Genomic DNA, 20,645 nt, shown 5'->3' with positions numbered 1-20,645 from the left:
GTGCTAAGAAGTAAAGGTATTAAATTACAGAAACAGCACACGCTGTCACACTACATGATCCTATCAAATAACTTACTAGTAGTACAACCACTCTATTTCTGTAAAGTATCAAGATATATAGTGATACTACTACAATAATCACAGTTCATATCTTTTTTTTTTGAGATAACACAGTTCATATCTTCTTATCGGGCAGTTAATACGAAATTGGGTTCCAAGAAAAATGGCAGATATATTGACAACAAGAGAGTGCCAAACTGCCAAGACAAAAAAAAAGATATAGCGCTTTCATGTATAGATAGACATTTCATTTTCCATAACGTGATCCATTGAACTATCAGCTTCATCGGTAGAAAGTATAGCCTGCATGTTTGTTCCTGTCTTCCTCCAAACATGAAACAGCTAACTTGATCAGCATTCTTGCTTGCCAATGATTCAATTGCCCATTCAATCTGAAGTCCACAAACTCAGCTATCCATGCATGTTCATCCCTGTTCAATCTGTGAACGAGTGTCCTAACAAGTTTCCTAATTTCCATTTCCGGATTATCATACACGCCTAATGCCTTGTCGGATACACGGGTACCAGAGGCCAACTCAAGAAGCAAACTCCATAGCTATATACATCAACTTTAGCAGTGATTGGCAGGCCAGTCACCCACTCCGGAGCAATGTAACCCACTGTACCTCTTACTTGTGATATAATCTGATTAGATCCACTCCTTCTCAATAACTTTGCCATACCAAAGTCGATGATCTTCGGTTCAAAATTTTGGTCAAGCAGTATATTCTCTGGCTTTACATCACAGTGGATCACCCACTCCAAACACTCATGGTGAAGATAGGCCAAACCCTTGGCAACACCTACAGCAATATTAAATCTTTGCTTCCATCCTAGCATGATGTTGCTGCTGAACAAGACTGTAGCCAGCGATCCGTTCTCAACAAACTCATACACCAACATCCTATGATGGCTCTCTGTGGTCTGAGCAATAGCCCCATATTCTAACAAGATTCATATGATTAATCCTTCCAATGACATAGCTCAGACTGAAACTCCTGTTTCCCTTGCCTAACAATTTCCAGCCTTTTCACAGCTATTGCTCTATAATCGCGCAACATTCCCTTATATACAACCCCTGACCCTCCCCTTCCAAGCTCATCTTTGAAATTTGCAGTAGCCATTTCCAGTTCTTTGTAACTGTACCTCCGGAAATGAGTAGATAAAACTCTGTATCCTTCTAGAGTTTGGGCTGGCCTCAAATCTCTCCTCAAAACAAAAAGCCATGCAGACGAGATGAATATGACTTGTATGACAAATATTGCAGCAATAAATCCATATAAATAAAACCATTTTGATTCACCTGAACCAGTCCTTTGAACATCTGGAAATAACTGTATTGGTCTTGCACTCATATCACAACATTTCAGAACATTCGGAGATGAATCAAGCACATTAGATTGTGGAATAGACATGTTTGAAACGTCAACACTCAGTGGGAGCTTGATATACATGGTCCGCAGATCATGGGATGGGAAGGATCTTCCACTGAAAAGGAGAGATTTTGGAAAGCACAACCCAATCCCTTGAACATACCGAAAGCCTTTACAGGTGCAATCATTCATACAAATATCCCTACAAGCCCGAAAAGACATGAATGGAAGCTGTTGCTGATCGTTGCCCCAAAAATCAGTGTTCAGAAGCCGCAAAAACCTTTTTTCTCAAATAAGAAGCCGCAAAAACCTCAGGCTGCGTTTCAAAAAAAAAAAAAAAAACCTCACAGGCTGTGCCGCACCACATGTGATATTTACAATAGCACTGCAGCCTTGGCTCCAGTTACCAGGATTCACCATTTTCTAACCAGGTGGGCAAGAACATGAAGGTGTAGGTGAGTAGTGGCAAATTCCATTTGGACCACAAAAACCATGAATTTTGCACGATATAGGCATAGTGACCCTAGAAACTGGCCATAACCCATCAGTGTTATTCAAGCTATAAATTATGAGATTACCATCAAGATCCAGGGTAAGCCTTCTCTTAATTCCTGGACCTGCATCAGAAGCCACAAGTGCTTGCTGAACACCAAAGTCACTTAATAGATCTCAGATTCAGATTTGGGAACTACCAGATGACAGCTTGGCCCTTGGCCGCTCGGATTGAAAGGAAATGTAATGGCTTGTCCTGATGCAAGGGTGTGCCCCTGCTCTTATGGGCAGATGGCAGCATCTACTTTCTACCTGCTTCAGCATATTTTCTAACCACTAAAGTGGATGCTGAGCATATTTCTATTACAAAGGCTTGGAAGCTAAGGAAAGTAAAATACAGAAAATTAAGATACAAGTGCTGCCGAGCACTAGGCTTATCTGTCATTCTCTCCCTAAGCCTTGTGCCGAGCACCGAAAGCGATCTGCTGTAACCCAATCCTCTCCCTCATCTCTTGGAACTTAGATTTCTCCAGCGACTTGGTGAGAATGTCGACCAGCTGATCAGTAGTGGCAATGTGGCTGGCCTTGATGCTCCCGTCCTCCAAGCAATCTCTGATGAAGTGGTATTTAATGCGGATGTGCTTGCTTCTCTCATGGAAGATAGGGTTCTTGGTCAGAGCTAGAACAGACTTGCTATCCACCTTCAGCTCAACCACATCCACCTTCTTGCCAAGGAGCTCTGCCAGCATCCTTGACAGCCATAGTGCCTGAGTTGCTGCAGTGGTGGTGGCGATGTACTCCGCTTCACAGCTTGAGAGGGGCACAACCTTCTGCTTGAGGGACTGCCAACTGACCAAGCAATCACCGAGGAAGAACATCATTCCAGTTGTGCTCTTGCTGGTGTCCACATCGCCGATGAGGTCGCTGTCACAGTAGCCGACGAATCGCGCCATGTTGGGGGCCCTTCCATAGTGAAGACCATAATCAAGGGTGTTCGCCACATAGCTAGGATACGCTTGACGGCCTACAGATGCTCCATCATCGGCCGCTCCATGAACCGGCTCATGTACCCGACGGCGAACGCGATGTCCGGCCGGGCGTGGACCAGGTAGCGCAAGCTCTCGGTAAATAGTCGGTCACCTACCGTTTAGCCATTATTCGAGCAATACGTCCCATTAAACGGGCTAAACGGCCAATTAAACGGGGTAAAATGGTGATTAAACGGAAACGGCGCACCCACCGTGTAGCGTTTACACGGTGTTTAAACGGGCTAAACGACTGTTTAGGCGAACAGTGGCTGCCGGTAATGGGTTGGATTGACCTGACCTCCTCCGCCGTGCTCTCCCAACTCAGCTTGAGCTTCTCCTCCATCGGGGTGTGGGCCGGATTGCAGCCTGTCATGCCGCCGAGTTCGAGGATGCGCTTGGCGTAGTTGGTTTGGCGGAGGGCGATCCCACTGGTAGGCGCACTTCGACGTCGAGGTAGAAGCAGAGGAGGCCAATGTCACTCATGTCGAACGCCTTCTTCATCTACGCCTTGAACACCTCCACCTTCTGCTCTTTAGCACCGGTGATGATGAGGTCATCGACATAGACGCCAACCAGTAGGGCGTTGCGTCCACTGTCCCACTGATACACCGCCGCCTCATGCACGCTCTGCTTGAAGCCCATCTTCTTGAGTGTGGCGTCGAGTTTCGCGTTCTAGGCGCGCGGTGCCTGGTGCAGGCCATAGAGTGCCTTGCGTAGGCGGTACACCTTCCCCTCTTCTCCAGCGATGGCGTAGCCAGGTGGCTGGCGCACGTAGACCTCCTCCTTGAGGTCGCCGTTGAGGAAGGCGGACTTCACGTCCATGTGGTGGACTTGCCACCCCTCTTGAGCCACCAGCACAAGGAGGACACGTACTGACTCCATGCGCTCCACGGTGGCGAAAGCGTCGTCATAGTTGATCCCCTCCTGCTGGACGAAGCCGCGCGCTACCAGCCACGCCTTGTGCTTGATCACCGCGCCCAGCTCGTCCTTCTTGAGCTTGAACACCCACTTCAGGGTGATGGGGAGGTGGCTGTCAGGTAGTGGCACCAGCTCCTAGGTGCGGTTCTGCTCGACGGACTTGAGCTCCTGCTCCATCTCCGTCCACCATGGTGGATCATCTCGCGCCTCAGCATAAGTGGTCGGCTCACCGGCGTGCGTCAGATGTAGCTGGGCGAAGAGCCTCTTGGGCTGGTCCGATGGAGACTGCTCTTCGAGGATGTTCGCCACCGTGCGGTACCGAAGGGGCTCATCGTCATAGTAGGCGTCCAGGCGGTCTTCATCATCCTCCAGTGGTGTCGCGTACTCGAGCTTCGGCTGCCTTGCGTGTGCTGGTGTCGCAGCAGGCGAGGTAGAAGATGCCGAGGAGGTCGGTTGGTGCGCCGAAGAGGTCAGCTAATGCACTGGAGAGGTCGACTAGCATGCCGGTGAGCTCCTGATCGCCACCGATGGACTGCTGACCACCGCCGATGGGCTTTTGACCACCGGAGATGGGCTTCCAAGCTCCCCTAGATTTGGTGAAGGCTAGAGCGGCGGAGCTGATGAAGAGGTCAGCGCTGGTGATGAAGACCCAGTCATCGATGAGGATGCACCTTGTGCTCCCTCACCACCACCCACCCACATGTACTCGACGTTGAAGTCACAGAGCGTGGCCACTGACCCATCGTCCATCGCCTTGTCCCATGCCCAGCTGTGTCCTTCATTGAACACGACGTCGTGTGCCACGCGTACACGCCGTGTCGCCGGGTCAAGCACGCGGTAGGCCTTAGCCCCTTCTACGTAGCCGATGAAGACCCCCGATGAGCTGTGATCGTCGAGCTTGCCGACGTGGTTCAGTCGAAGACACGTAGGTAGTTGACCGCCGGCTTGCGCCCATGCTAGGCCTCATATGGCATCTTGCCGTCAAGTGCACTGGTCGGTGAGCGGTTGAGCAGGTGTACGGCGGTCATCATAGCCTCACCCTAGTAGATTGCTGGCATGCCACGCTGCTTGAGGAGAGCGCATGCCGCTGCCACCACCGTCTGATTGCGGTGCTCGACCACGCCATTCTGCTATGGTGAGTAGGTCGTAGAGTAGTGGCACTAGATCCCCTCATCGGCGCAGTACGCCACGAACTCGGCCGCCGTGAACTCACCGCCATTGTCCATGCTAAGCACCTGGAGCTTGCAGCCGTACTCCTCCATAGCTGCCTGATGGCGCTTGATGGCGTCTGCAGCTGCGCCTTGGAATCGAGTAGCATGGCCCATATGTAGTGGGTGGAGTCATCGACGAGTAGTAGGAAGTAGCGCCGACCTCTAGGAGTGGCTGGTGACACTGGACCGCAGAGGTCGCCATGCACCAGCTCAAGCGGCTCGGTGGAGTGATAGGAGGCTTGATGCGAGAAGGGCTAGCATTTCAGCTTAGTCACCACATAGGTGTTGCAGAGCTGCTCGACATGGTCGAAGTAGGGCATGCCGTGGACCATCTCCTCCTTACTGAGCTATTTTAGGGCCTCGAAGTGAAGATGCCCAAAATGCTCGTGCCAGCGCCACGTCTCATCTTTCCGGCACGTGGCAAGGCAAAGGGGGTGCACCACCTGCACATGAAAGCACGTAAAGGCAGTGGGTTCCCCGGTTCACCTTGGGAAGAAGACGACGACTTCTATCCCAGATACGCAGCACGCCATCCTCAATCTCCACTTGAGAGCCATTCTCATCTAGTTGATCAACGCTGATGATGGAGTTCCTCAAGGTCGGGATGTAGTACACGCCAGTGAGGAGGTGGTGCTCCCCCGTCTTGGCCTTGAAGATGATCAAGCCAACTCCCTTGATCTCGACGGCGGAGGCATCACCGAACTTGACGAAGCCCTTCACGCGTGGAGTATAGGTTGGAGAAGAACTCATGCCGACCAGTCATGTGGTGCGTGGCACCGGTGTCAAGGTACCAGCCGTCGATCTTGTCATCATCAGCGCCTTTGTTGAGGAAGGCGTGAGCGCGCGGTTTGTTGGGGTGGAGATGTGTGGAGCCAGCCATCGCGGATAGGGGAAAGCTTGGACCTTTCACCCCCTCCCGTGCTTCTTGCTACGGCTCGATGAACCCGTGCACCAGGAACAGAGCATCATCCTCCTCCCCTGCTTGCGCGATGTGAGCCTGCCCACCACGGCATGGAATAAGGCGACAATCCTTGGCCTAGTGGCTGGACTTGCCATAGTTGTTGCAGGTGTTATCCCAGGCCGCCTTGTGCTCACCGCCGCCACCGCCATCAACGCCTGCCTGACCCTGGGGCCTCTTCTCCTCCTTCCTCTTCTTGCCACCACATGAATGCCGGTGATGTTCCTTAGAGAAGCCAAATGGTCTGGATCCTTCCTCCTCCTCCTTCTCGAAGGCGTGCCACTGCTCCATCATGTACAACAGCTTGCCTCCTCGCGGTCCTACACCGCCTTGAGCCTTTGGGTCACATCCTTGATGGTGAGCTACTCGAAGTCGAGGAGCATCTCAATCAACATGATGATCTGCGCATACTTCTTCGGCATGTAGTGGAGGAATTTCTCCACAGCATGCTCCATCGTGAGGTCGGTGTTGCCGTTACGTGCCATCTGCTCCATCAGGTTGGTCAGGCGAAGGGCAAAGTCCTTGACTTGCTCACCTGGCTGAAAGGTGAGGCCTTCCCACTCCCCTCGGAGGCGCTGCAACGTCGCCCGGCGCACGCGATCTCCACCGACGCGTGCCGCAGCGATCACTTCCCACGCCAGCTTCGCCGTAGCCTTGTTGGCGAGGGAGGCGCCGAGCTCGATGGGGACAACGACGCACAAGTCCTCCAGTGCTCGACGATCGCCGTCGTAGCTGCCGCCGCCGCCGTGTACCGCCTCCCACAACCGCTGAGCCTACAACTTGACCTTCATCAGCAGGCTCCACTCATGGTAGTTTGCCTTGGTGAGCATCGACCATGGCATGCCCGCTGCAGAGTCTGTAGCACCGGGGAGCACCCGCGGCGACCATGACGCCGCTCTGGTGACAGTGACTGGCGGCAGCGCCCGATCGGACTGCGCGACCCTTCTCCCGCTGGCTCCGGCTCCTCCTGCTCCATCTCGACGCGTAGTGCCGTAGCGGCAGCCACCGCGACTTGAGCCGCTGCCGCTGCCTACCTGGCCATCTCGATCGCCACCGTAGCCGCTTGAAAGGTCCTAATGGCTAGAGGGGGGGGTGAATAACCTATTAAAAATATCTACAACAACACTTGACAAACCGGTTAGACAATTATGAGACGAAGCAAGTGTTGCGCTAGCCTACTAAAATAGCAAGCCACCTACCACAATTCTATTTTATATAGTTTCTATCCACACAATAGCTATGACACTACACTAAGTTAGTGTGCTCTCAAAAGCTAACTAAAGAGCCACACTAACCAAACTAACAAGCTATCACAACTAGCTACACTAAAGAGCTTGACAACTAGTTTGCGGTAATATAAAGAGAGTGAGCAAGAAGGTTATACCGCCGTGTCGAGGAAGGAGCCAATCAATCACAAGAATGATTAATAATGAAGACCAATCACCTCGGAATCAAATGATGACACAATGATTTTTTACCGAGGTTTACTTGCTTGCCGGCAAGCTAGTCCTCGTTGTGGTGATTCATTCACTTGGAGGTTCACGCGCTAATTGGCATCACACGCCAAACCCTCAATAGGGTGCCGCACAACCAACACAAGATGAGGATCACACAAGCCACGAGCAATCCACTAGAGTACCTTTTGGCTCTCCGCTGGGGAAAGGTCAAGAACCCCTCACAATCACCAACCTCCGCTCGACGATCCTCGCTGCTCCAAGCCGTCTAGGTAGCGACAACCACCAAGAGTAACAAGCGAATCCATAGCGAAACACGAACACCAAATGCCTCTAGATGCAAACACTCAAGCAATGCACTTGGATTCTCTCCCAATCTCACAAAGATGATGAATCAATGATGGAGATGAGTGGGAGGGCTTTGGCTAAGATCACAAGGTTGCTATGTCAATGCAAATGGTCAAGAGAGTGAGCTTGAGCCAGCCATGGAGCTTAAATAGAAGCCCCCACAAAACAGAGCCATTGTACCCCTTCACTGGGCACAACACGGGGTGACCGAACGCGCCGGTCAGATTGACCGAACGCTGGAACTCAGCGTCTGTTCACGCGATGCACGTCACATGTCCCCTCTCTTCAAATACTGAGCACCTGATCCCAATGGTCAAGTGATGACCGGACACGCTGCTGCGAGGTGACTGGACGCTGGACCTCAGCGTCCGGTCATTTCCAGTAAGCATCCAGAAGCGAGAAATCACGATCGGATGCGTCCGGTCATGCTCGATCGGACTCACCCAGCGTCCGGTCACTCGGTGTCTCCTCTGTGCGCTGCCACGTTAGCAGGACCGGACGAACCCCTTCAGCGTCTGGTCACCAAGTGACCCAGCGTCCGGTCGTGGACCGACGCCAGTGTCTTCACGCATCCACTGACCGGACACGTTGGTCCTACCGAGACCAGCGTCCGGTCACTTACAGTGACCTCCGTCTTTTCTGTATAGAGCGCCGGTGGCACTATCGTACTGTCCGCACTCTACGGACGGACACTCCGTCGGTGAAGTTCCTAACCCTTGCTCAAATGTGCCAACCACCAAGTTAACACCTTGTGCACATATGTGTTAGCATATTTTCACAAAATATTTTCAAGGGTGTTAGCACTCCACTAGATCCTAAATGCATACGCAATGAGTTAGAGCATCTAGTGGCACTTTGATAACCGCATTTCAATACGAGTTTCACCCCTCTTAATAGTACGGCTATCGATCCTAAATGTGATCACACTCACTAAGTGTCTCGATCACCAAAATAAAATGGCTCCTACCATTTATACCTTTGCCTTGAGCCTTTTGTTTTTCTCTTTCTTCTTTTCAAGTCCAAGTACTTGATCATCACCATGGCATCACCATCATTATGTCATGGTCTTCATTTGCTTCATCACTTGGAATGTGCTACCTATCTCATGATCACTTGATAAACTAGGTTAGCACTTAGGGTTTTATCAAACACCAAAACAAAATTAGAGCTTTCACCGCTGCCTCTGCGGCAGCAAGGCGCGTCGTGCGATCTCTGGCTCTGGCTGTTGCTGTGTCACCGTCGGGGTTGATCACCGCACCGGCGGCGACACACACTCTCTTGATCTGGCTGGCGGTGGATATGGCGCTCACTTACTCAAGAACCCTAGGCTCTAGATACCAATTGTTGGCTCAAAATAAATCTCAGATTCAGATTTGGAAATTACTAGATGGCAGCTTGGTCCTTGGTCGCTTGGATTGAAAGGAAATGCAATAGCTTGTCCTGATACAAGGGTGTGCCCCTGCTTTTATGGGCAGAGGGCAGCCTCTACTTTCTATCTGCTCCTGTATATTTTCTAACCATTAAAGTGGATACTGAGCATATTTCTATTATAAAGGCTTGGAAACCAATGAAAGTAAAATACAAAAAAATAAGATACAAGTGCTGCCGAGCACTAGGCTTATCTGTCATCGAGATCATCCAAAAGCCCCAGCCTAGTATTATTGTAACGTTTTCTACCGTTGTCGTAAAATGGGGTACGAGGATCTGGCCAGTATATATCTGAAACATCAGGGTCGTTATATATAAGAGACAATATTGACAAATCACTTAAACGGAAGACGTAGGGCACGTTTAGATGACGACCAAAGCACGCCACGCCGCGCTGCACCTGCCGTGCCGCAGTTGCGGCATGCGTTTTCTTCGTGCCCCTAGCTGCGTCATGCCGTAAACATGCCGTACTCCACTAATTCATTTTGCATGCCAAGTCCTGCCGCAGTTGCGGTGGCTGTTTTCTATGCCACATCTTTGGCATGCCACGGACTCGGCGCGGCATCTTATGGACATCGTCCAAACGCGCCTAGTGGCCGGGAACATGTAAATGGGTGGCAGAGACCAGCTCTGTAGCTGCAGTTATTAGTTGAGTGGGTACCAGAGTGTGTGTAGGTGAGCGCGTGTTTAATTTGGTGAATTTGAGAATTTGGGCTACTGTAGCACTTTTCGTTTTTATTTGGCAATTAATGTTCAATCATGGACTAATTAGGCTCAAAACGTTCATCTCGTAATTTCCAACCAAACTGTGCAATTAGTTTTTTTTGTCTACATTTAATGCTCCATGCACGTATCATAAGATTCGATGTGATGGATACTGTAGCACTTTTTCGAAATTTGAGGTTAGAACTAAACACGCGCTGAATCAAAACTTTGCCAAATGATCTTACCAGTTGTGCCTTCCACAACAAGATTCCCAGTATCCAAGAGCTGAGCATACGGAGCGTCTGTCAAGTCACCGTCTGCCTTCCAAACCACGGTGCCATCATAGTCCGTGAGAACCATGCTCCCATTCTTCTGAGGCCCAGTTTAGATGTGAAATTTTTTGCAAAAGGTAACTGTAGCGCTTTTCGTTGTTATTTAGCAATTAGTGTTCAATCATAATCTAATTAGGCTTAAAAGATTCGTCTCGTGGATTTCGTCTAAACTGTGTAATTAGTTTTATTTTTTATTTATATTTAATGCTTCATACATACGTCAAAGATTTGATGTGATGGGAAATCTTGAAAAATTTGACAAAATGAAGTGGAACTAAACAGGGCCTGAGTAATGGTCGACTTCCTAGCATGTACCGGACGGTCTCGATTCGCGCTCCAAATGATGGTCTTTTCTGCTGAGCCCTGGTTTAGTTCTTCCAGACTCCCAACTTTAATACTATGTAAAAATAAGATTCCCCATCACATCAAACTTGCAGTATATGTATGGAGTATTAAATGTAGACGAAATCAAAAACTAATTGCACAGTTTGCTTTAACTTTGCGAGACGAATCTTTTGAGCCTAATTAGTCAATATTTGAACAATAATTCACAAATACAAACAAAATGCTACAGTGGGAAATCTTTTACCGTGTAAAGTTTGCACCTCCAAAGTTGACCGAACTAAACGCGCGAGTACCAGATGGAAAATGTAAAGGCGCTGGCATAGATGCTGTAGAAGCCACAGGAGAAAGTGCCATCCGGTGATTGCAGAACATTGCTCCGGTGCTCTTTGACTGAGAGTGAGGATCCAAGTGGTAGAATGCTGCGAAATGCAGCACTTGATACCAGAACAATCAACAAGAGGAGGAAAAGAGTACCACTGGGATTGTAAGGAATATGTGCCATAGTTGATTAAACTGGTGAGAAAGTGAGCACAGCTCTTTCTTGGGCTCTGCAGAATAGTGTGTTTAAACTTTAAACTGCAGAGCACTCTTAATAGGTAGTAGTAGTATTATATGCACTCATCGTTTTTCTCCTGTATATGGTCAAGACAAAAGCAGAAGTCCAATATGGACTGTAGGCCCAGAAGTCTAAATGCGTGGTGCGTCCTTTAAATGCAGATGCACTTCCCTGAATATTTCCTCCCTAAATTTAAGCTGACGTTGATCTAAGGTGAGCTAACTTTGACTAAGTGTAACAACTAAAAGCACGTACACTAGATTGGAGACCACAGTTGGGCAAGGTACTAAATAGCTTATAACTGGTTGATAGCGGATTGGTGTCCAGATAGCTGCTCATGGATAGCGGACGCTAAGTTCCAATAGTGGCATATGGTAATTAAGTGTAAATTTGTTTTGAATCCAATACCCAATCCTGTCAACAAGCCTTTCTAGCTACTAAAAAATAAAGTCATACAAACTCAAATCAAGCGTGAAAGCATAAATGATGTAAAGACAATGAAAGCAAGTAGCCATTCTGAAAGCAGCCAATATTTATGCACAATAATGCTATGCAGGGATCTAATGCTTATCATGTCATGGTTTTCTTGTTTCTAATACATTGTCCTGATAACCATGAGCGGGAGAGCTGGCAGTTTGCAGTTTGCAGGTATCTCAGTCATGCTGCTCTATACTGTGATGTGAAATTTAGCACTGTTTGTTATGCCTTCTTTATGCTGAATTTAGGCAGCATGGTGTAGCAGCACTACTTATATCCCGTTGTGTATTTCATGGGTTTCCTTACATATAAACTAAGACATGAATTTCAACTCACAAGTAGGGGAAAGTTCCCTTTGTTTAGTTTCTTATACAATATCATGCTGACTTTTTGTTAGTGTGCTAAATGTTATCAGCCATGCTTATCAGCCATGATACAATATTTTTCTCTCACAACAAAACAACATTAGCCGGCTTATAAGCCACAGAAACGAAGCGAACAGGGTGTTAGTTTCTTATACAACTCACGTGGGTCTGGGCTTTCTATGTTAGTGTGCTAAATGTTTTAGTCTCCCCTTATAAAAAATGTTTAGTCTTATATATTTTTCTGTAGGTGGTTACATTACTGTAGTAGCTTGCTTGTATAGAAATTAATAGTCTTTTGGTATGCACAAGAAATCATGACAATACAATTCTTCTCCATGAGTCCTGTTCCACTGAATGGTTTAACAATACAAGTAATCTCTATTTTCCAAAATTTGTGGCTTGTTTTCTTTAGTGATCTGCTGAATAAACTAAAAACCATATTTGTCATGTACAGGTTGTAAGAAAAATGGAATCTCCCCTTTTTGGTGATTGATGACAATACGACCAAAGCAAGTAAATAATAAAAATTTTGGAATTAAAAAAACTATTTACTTGCTAGGATGCAATGCAAAGGGCAAGGTTATATGATGCTAAAAGATACCATATGTAAACATCTTTAGAAACTTATCTTGCCATTGCAAATGTCCCCATGTTGCATTATGGATTTAAGCCTCCCCCTAACTCCATAATCCACTATCCTCCCTTTTTTGGACCATTACCACTTGTAAATTATTATAATCGGGCTTACTTTTGGTCCTATAAATTCTCCCCATTTGGAATCAAACACGAAAAGGAAGACATTAGTAGCACAAGGGAGGGTCAAACTTTGTGATCCTTTATATGTGGAGTGGAATAGGTCACAAAATTTGACTCTCACATTACATAGACTAAGCTTTCCCTAAATATATGCATACATATGATGGAGAATGTAGTTTATGCAAAATTGGCAAATTAATGCTCAAGGGAGTTTAATCTATATAATGCATGGAGAAAGCATAAAATACCAAAGTGAAATTCACATAATGATATCGGTTTAGAAATACCACATGTGGAAACTAATTTGATTTATACCACTTGCAATAGGTGGTGGATATTTGAAGTATGATGCTTGACTCCGGGGACTCCATTTTCCTTGCAATGAGACTACTACACACATGATAAGCTTGAAAAGGTGTTAGTCTCAAAGCATCCAACTTATAGAGTAACCTCCCCCTAAATTTGTGCACACAAGTATGGAATACTTGTAGGAGACATGCATATTGATTTTCGAATAAAAAATACCACTTGAAAGATGATATCACATGAATGTGAGAATCATTTTCGAAAATGATATTTGGGAGAAATTATCTACAATTTGGACTTTGACACATATTAGATGAACAGTTGTAAAACAACCTATGTACCGTGCTCCTAAACAATTTAAACCATGTAGGTTTGCTCCAAGGGTTAAGAGTGAAATCGAACAAGCCTACCATAAGATATACCTAGTGTATGCAAGACAAAAGATTAAACATACAAATGCAAACCTAGGCATAAAAATAAACTAGATGCTAATTAAAATTGCAAGAAATTAAATCTAGTTACATAACATGGGAAGGGAAATTTGGGTCTATAGTATTCACTAACCCACTTGGCAATTACCTTATCCATAATGATGCACCCCATAAAATGCACCCATACATTGCCAAGTCTCCAAATTCCCCGAAGTCCATCGGACTTCTCACTTTCCTTTCGGGATCCAAACCTTCTTGGTGCTCTTCATGTTGGAAATGATCTCCTTTGGCACCCAAATGTGTTTGGCCCCATTGTTGGCTTGCTTGTTCACCTTGATGGCCACCACCTTGTCATTTTTCTTCTTCTTCAAGAGATAAGATGTGGAGACCTTTTTGTCCACCTTGTTGGTGTAGGTGTTGGAGAGCTTGCTTGTTTCCTTTTTGTTTTTCTCTTTCTTCTTAGCTCCTCCCCCATTCTTCACCTTGCACTCATAGGACTTGTGGCCTTCCTTGTGGCACACGTAGCAAACCATGGTTTGTCCTTCATCAAGCTTCTTCACTCCCTTAACGGTGTTATCTTGATGATGTTGGGCTTATCGGGATTCTTAATGGGTTTCATCCCATCACGAGTGACTCTCCAAACACCCAAATCTACCACCTTAAGGTGACAAGCCATTCTAACTTTGTAGTAGGGGAAGTTAGTGCTGTCAAAGTACGGAGGCCTAGAGGTATCCATTCCAACCACTCTAAATAGCGTCGGCTCAACGGCGGTGAAGCCAAAGGTCCAAATTGAGCCAACCGGCTTTGATACCACTTGTAAAGGACCGTGACACCTAAGAAGGGGGGGGTGAATTAGGCAACTTAAAATTCTACTTCTAACTAAGGCTTCTTTGTCTATCCTTAGCAAAAACATATGCAAAAGATAAACTATCTAAATATGCAACTACGGTTTTGCTAGTGTGTTGCTATCTCTACCGCAAAAAAGGAGTTATGCTACCTAGGTTCTAAACCTATCAACTAGCCGATCACTAAGCTAGGAAAGTAAAGCACAAACCAAGATTACAATATAAATGCGGAAGCTAAAGAGTAAGGTAGAGATATGCAAACTCCCATCGACGACTCTAGAATTTTTACCGAGGTATTGAGAAGCGCGCAAGCTTCCCCTAGTCCTCGTTGGAGCCCCTCGCAAGGGCCAAGCTCCCGGTCAGGTAACTCTATGGATAGCCCTGGTCCTTCCCCACACTTAAGTGGGTCTCCGGTGTGCCTTCCGGCAAGCCTCTCCCGGACTGTTCCCCACCGTCTTCACTATCAAGCTTTCGGCCAAACCGCCGCGAGCCTTGTTCCCTTCGGTACATAGTGGCGGCCACACCACAAACGTGGTTGGTGTGATCTCACAAGACTACAAGCCCCTCTGATGTACAACAATGGTGCGCGCAAGCACCGAGTGGTAAGAGGTGTGTAAACCTCACTAAACACTAGGCCTAAACCTAGAGCAAGCGCATAAGTGGTGGTCTAATCAACCTAAGCACTTAGCAAAGCACCTATGCTAATCACATAATGAATCACTAAGCACTATGCAAGTGGAGATCACTAAAATGGTGTATCAATACCCTTGGTATGTTTCCTCAGCTCTCCACTCTCAAATGGCCGGTTGGGGGTCTATTTATAAGCCCCATGGAGAAAGTAGCCGTTGGGGATGAAACCTAGCTTTCTGCCATTGACCGGACGTTACTGTCGTCCTGACCGGACGCGTTCGGTCGTGCTGACCGTTGGAGCGCGCACATTGATCGAACTCTAGGCCAAGTCCGGTCTCACTCGATCGGATGCGTCCGGTCGTGCTCGCGCCACTCTAGAACCTTTCTGGACATGATCGAACGCTACTTCTTGGTGCGTCTGGTCATCCTGCCGTTGAAAGCTCTAGGTGCTTGCTTCAAACCATACAATGCTTTCTTCAACTTGTACACATGGTTGTCTTCAAAACCGGGAGGTTGCTCAACATATATTTCTTCATTTATGTAACCATTGAGAAATGCACTCTTGATATCCATTTGATAGAGTTTGATGTTGTGGGCACAAGCATAGACTAGCAAGATTCTAATTGCTTCCAATCTAGCAACCGGGGCATATGCTTCTCTAAAGTCAAGACCTTCAACTTGTGTATATCCTTGTGCTACCAATCTTGGTTTGTTCCTTACTACTATCCCATCATGATCTTGCTTGTTTCTAAAGACCCATTTGGGTCCAATCACATTGTGTTCCTTTGGTCTCTCTACTAATTCTCATACTTGATTTCTTGTGAAGTTATTTAATTCTTCATGCATAGCATTCACCCAATCAACATCCTTCAATGCTTCATCTATCTTCTTTGGTTCAAGGGATGACACAAATGAGAAATGCTCATAAAATGAAGCTAATCTTGATCTAGTTTGCACACCTCTTGAAATATCACCAATGATAGAGTCTAATGGATTATCCCTTGCAATATTGGTTGGTTGGAGTATTGAAACTTGATTGCTTGTACTTGCTTGATCATTGGATTTAGATGATGTACTAGTCACTTGATTTTGTTCATTGTCATGAGATCCACTTGTACTAGCTTGATTTGTATCATCTTGCACATTTGAGTTAGAGAGCACTTGCACTTGATCATCTTCATCATCATTTACTTGCCTAGGCCTCAATTCACCAACATCCATGTTCTTCATGGCATTTGAAAGTTGAATGCCTCTAACATCTTCCAAGTTCTCATTTTCTTCTTGTGAACCCTTGGTTTCGTCAAATTCAACATCTTGAACTTCCTCAAGAGTACCACTATCCAAATTCCAAACTCTATATGCTTTGCTAGTAGTTGAGTATCCAAGTAGGAATCATACATCACATTTCTTGTCAAACTTGCCCAATCTAGTGTCTCTCTTCAAGATATAGCATTTGCAACCAAAAACCCGAAAATATGCAATGTTGGGCTTTCTACCATTCAAGAGCTCATATGGTATCTTCTCTTTCAATGGGTGACAATAGAGGCGGTTGCTACAATAGCAAGCCATGTTGATAGCTTTGGCCTAAAAGGATTGACTCACATTGTACTCTCTAAACATAGACCTTGCCATATCAATGAGTGTTTTATTCTTCCTCTCAACAAGGGCATTTGATTGTGGAGTGTACTTGGATGAGAATTGATGTCTAATTCCAAATTCATCACACAACTCATCAATTCTAGTGTTCTTGAACTCACTACCATTGTCACTTCTAACTCTCTTGATGGTTGTTTTAAACTCATTGTGAATGCCTTTAACAAATGATTTGAATGTTGCAAACACATTACTTTTGTCCACTAGAAAGAATACCCAAGTATATCTAGTATAATCATCCACTATCACAAAGCCATATTTGTTTCCACCGATGCTAGTGTATTGTGTTGGCCCAAACAAATCCATATGCAATAACTTAAATGCTTTACTAGTGCTCATCATGCTTTTCTTAGGATGGGTGTTTCCAATTTATTTTCTGGCTTGACAAGAGCTACAAAGCTTATCTTTCTCAAACACTACATCTTTCAAGCCTTTAACCAAGTCATGCTTAACCAATCTATTCAATTGTTTCATTACAACATGACCAAGCCTTCTATGCCATAACCAACCCATGCTAGACTTAGTGAACAAACATGTAGATAATTTAGCTTCACTAGCATTGAAATCAACCAAGTATAGATTCTCATATCTAAAGCCTTTGAAGATCAAGTTAGAGCCATCTACACTTATGATCTCTACATCATCTACCCCAAATATGCATTTGAATCTAAGATCACATAATTGGGCCACGGATAGCAAATTGAAGTTCAAGCTCTCTACTAGCAACACATTGGATATACTCATGTCATTGGATATTGCAATCTTACCAAGCCCTTTGACCTTGCCTTTGCCATTGTCACCAAATTTGATACTATCAAAACCATTATTGTCATTGGTGTTGATTGAGTTGAACATTCTTGCATCACCGGTCATATGTTGAGTGCACCCACTATCAAGAACCCAATGCCTTCCTCTGGCTTTGTAATTGACCTACAAAAGAAGATTAATTCCTTTTAGGTACCCAAACTTGTTTGGGTCCTTGAAAGTTAGTGACCATGCTCTTTGGCACCCAAATGGCTTTCTTCTTTGAGCCCATCCATGGTGTACCGATGAACTTAGCTTTCACACCATTTGTACCCTTAGTAGGCACATAGAAAGAATTAATCTTAATTGAGGATACATTAGCATTTTTGCTCTTGTTCTTGCATTCATGCTCTTTATGACCAACTTACTTGCAACTAGTGCAAAACCGACCATTATTCTTCACAAAACTAGTCTTGTGAGGAGCAAAGGCCACCTTGCCTTTCTTGGGGGTATAGCCCAATCCCTCTTTATAGAGAGAAGATCTTTGGCTACCCAAGCACATAAGCAAGCGGTCCTCACCACCATAGGCCTTAGCCAAGGTGTGAGTGAGCTTATTGACCTCCTTCTTGAGGGTCTCATTCTCAACCATTAGTGAGGCATCACAAGTGAAGCCATCACTACTAGATGAGGTGGAAGTAGAAGTGCTACAAGAAGGGTTAGTGGGAGCAACAATGATAGACTTATAGAATGATTCATCAATTATATCACAAGTTAAGCCTACATCACATGTCTCAACATGCTTCTTCTCATTTTGTTCATTAAGCAAAGAGGAATGAGCTTTTTCATGCTTCTTGTGAGCCTTGCCAAGCTTCTCATGGGCTTTCTCTAGCTCTCATGAGATCCTTTGAGCTCATTAAAGGCTTGCTTAAGGGCTTTTATTTCCTTATGCAAGCTTTTGCATTCCCTTCTCATAATGTCAAAGTGTTCTTTAGCATCATCTGGCATGTCAAGTAGTTCATCCTTAGTTGGTTCACAATCATCACTATCACTTTCATTTTCATTTTCATTTTCATTATCATGTGCCTCATCACTTTTATCATCACAAGTTTGTACCTTAGTGGCCTTAGCCATGAAGCATGATGGAGTGTCGAAGAGAGAAGGCTTCTCATTGATAGCAATACTTGCAAGTGCCTTCTTCTTGATGGTCTTGTCATCATCACTATCATCATCATCATCACTTGAGGAAGCATCACTATCCCAAGTGACCACATATGAACCACCCTTCTTCTTCTTCTTGATGGTCATCTTGTCCTTCTTCTCTTTCTTTTCCTTCTTGTCCTTGTGCTTGCTCTTCTTGTCGTCATCATCATTTTCACTATTGTATGGGCATTGAGCAACAAGATGATCCTTGCTTCCACAATTGAAGCACCTTCTTGACTCTTCCTTGTTCTTGGAAGAAGACTTCTTTCTTTTAGCATGGTAGCCCTTCTTCATCATGAATTTGCCAAATCTCTTGACAAAGAGAGCAATCTTCTTATCATCCATCTCATCAAAGCTCAAGTCTTCATCTTCACTTGATGATTCTTGCTTTGCCTTGCCCTTGGATGATGTGGCCTTGAATGCCACACTCTTCTTCTTGTCATCCTTCTTCTCCCTCTTTTCTTCCTTCTCATCATCATCTCTATAAGCATCATCGGTCATGATATCTCCCAAGATTTGGTTTGGAGTCATTGTGTCCAAACTAGTCCTCACTAGCAAGGTGACCAACATGCCAAATCTTGTAGGTAAGCATTTCAAGAACTTATTAGAGAAGTCCTTGTCCTCCACCTTCTCACCAAGTGCTTTGAGATCATTGACAAGCACTTCCATCCGATGGAACATGTCCGGCACACTCTCATCTTTCTTCATCTCGAAGCTAACAAATTTCTCCTTGAGAATGTATGCCTTTGCAATCTTCATTGCCTTGGTTCCCTCGAATGATTCTTCCAACTTCTTCCAAGCCTCATGAGCCATCTCAATGTTCTTGATTTCCTCAAATGTTCTCTCATTAATTGCATCATGAATTACACTTAGAGCAATGTCATTGTTTTGAAGAAGCACTTCTTTGGCCGCGGTGGAGTTTTCTGGATCGGCAATCTCAATTTTGGTTTCTACCACCTTCCACACCCTTCTATTGATTGACTTGATATGTGTGGTCATCTTTAACTTCCAATATGGATAGTTTGTGCCATCAAATTGGGGTGGCTTCTTTGTGTTATTGATTTGAGCCATTTTTACACCGAATGTTGTTAAGCCTCAAATCATGGTGACCTCGGGTCTGATACCACTTGAAAGGTCTTAATAGCTAGAGGGGGGTGAATAGTCTATTAAATATTTCTACAACAACACTAAGACAAATGATTAGTCAATAATAAGGCAAAGTGAATTTCACGCTAGCTCTATACTTGGGGTTGCAAGCCACCTACCCCATTCTATTTTCTATGATCTCTAGTATATCACAACAAAGCTATGTCACTAATATACACCTAGATGATCAACTTAGTGAGAGTGATACAATTAAATGATACACTATCTAGTCTTAACTATCACTAGCTCTATCCAAGTGAATGTATAATGAAATACAATAGAGTGGTAGAGAGTTATACCATTGTGGAAAGTGACCAATGAGTGAATATCAATGAATACCAAGGAGACAATCAAGACACAATGATTTTTCTTCCGAGGTTCACTTGCTTGCCGGTAGGCTAGTCCCCATTGTGGCGATTCACTCACTTAGAGGTTCACGCACTAATTGGCATCACATGCCAAAACCTCAATAGGGTGCCTCACAACCAACACAAGATGAGGATCACATAAGCCACGAGCAATTTACTAGAGTACCTTTTGGCTCTCCACTGGGGAAAGCTCAAGAACCCCTCACAATCACCACGATTGGAGCCGAAGACAATCACCAACCTCTACTCGATGATCCTCACTGCTCCAAGCCATATAGGTGGCAGCAACCACCAAGAGTAACAAGTGAATCCCAAAGCAAAACACGAACACCAAGTGCCACTAGATGCAAACACTCAAGCAATGCACTTGGATTCTCTCCTAATCTCACAAAGATGATTAATCAATAACGGAGATGAGTGGGAGGGCTTTGGCTAAGCTGACAAGGTTGCTATGTTAATGCAAATGGCCAAGAGGGTGAGCTAGAGCTGGCAATGGGGCTTAAATAGAGAGCCCCC

At 45.5% G+C, this 20,645-nt stretch overlaps 1 pseudogene; it reads right to left on the bottom strand.

The window, feature by feature from the left end:
• Positions 1 to 343: 343 nt before the first annotated feature.
• On the bottom strand, positions 344 to 19,614 carry LOC136515563 (putative receptor protein kinase ZmPK1; annotated as a pseudogene).
• Positions 19,615 to 20,645: the final 1,031 nt, after the last annotated feature.

This window comes from Miscanthus floridulus, chromosome 17, assembly GCF_019320115.1.
Source record: "Miscanthus floridulus cultivar M001 chromosome 17, ASM1932011v1, whole genome shotgun sequence".
NCBI lineage: Eukaryota > Viridiplantae > Streptophyta > Magnoliopsida > Poales > Poaceae > Miscanthus > Miscanthus floridulus.
Note: the sequence above shows the minus strand (reverse complement) of the source record. Positions and strands in the feature narration are given on the sequence as shown.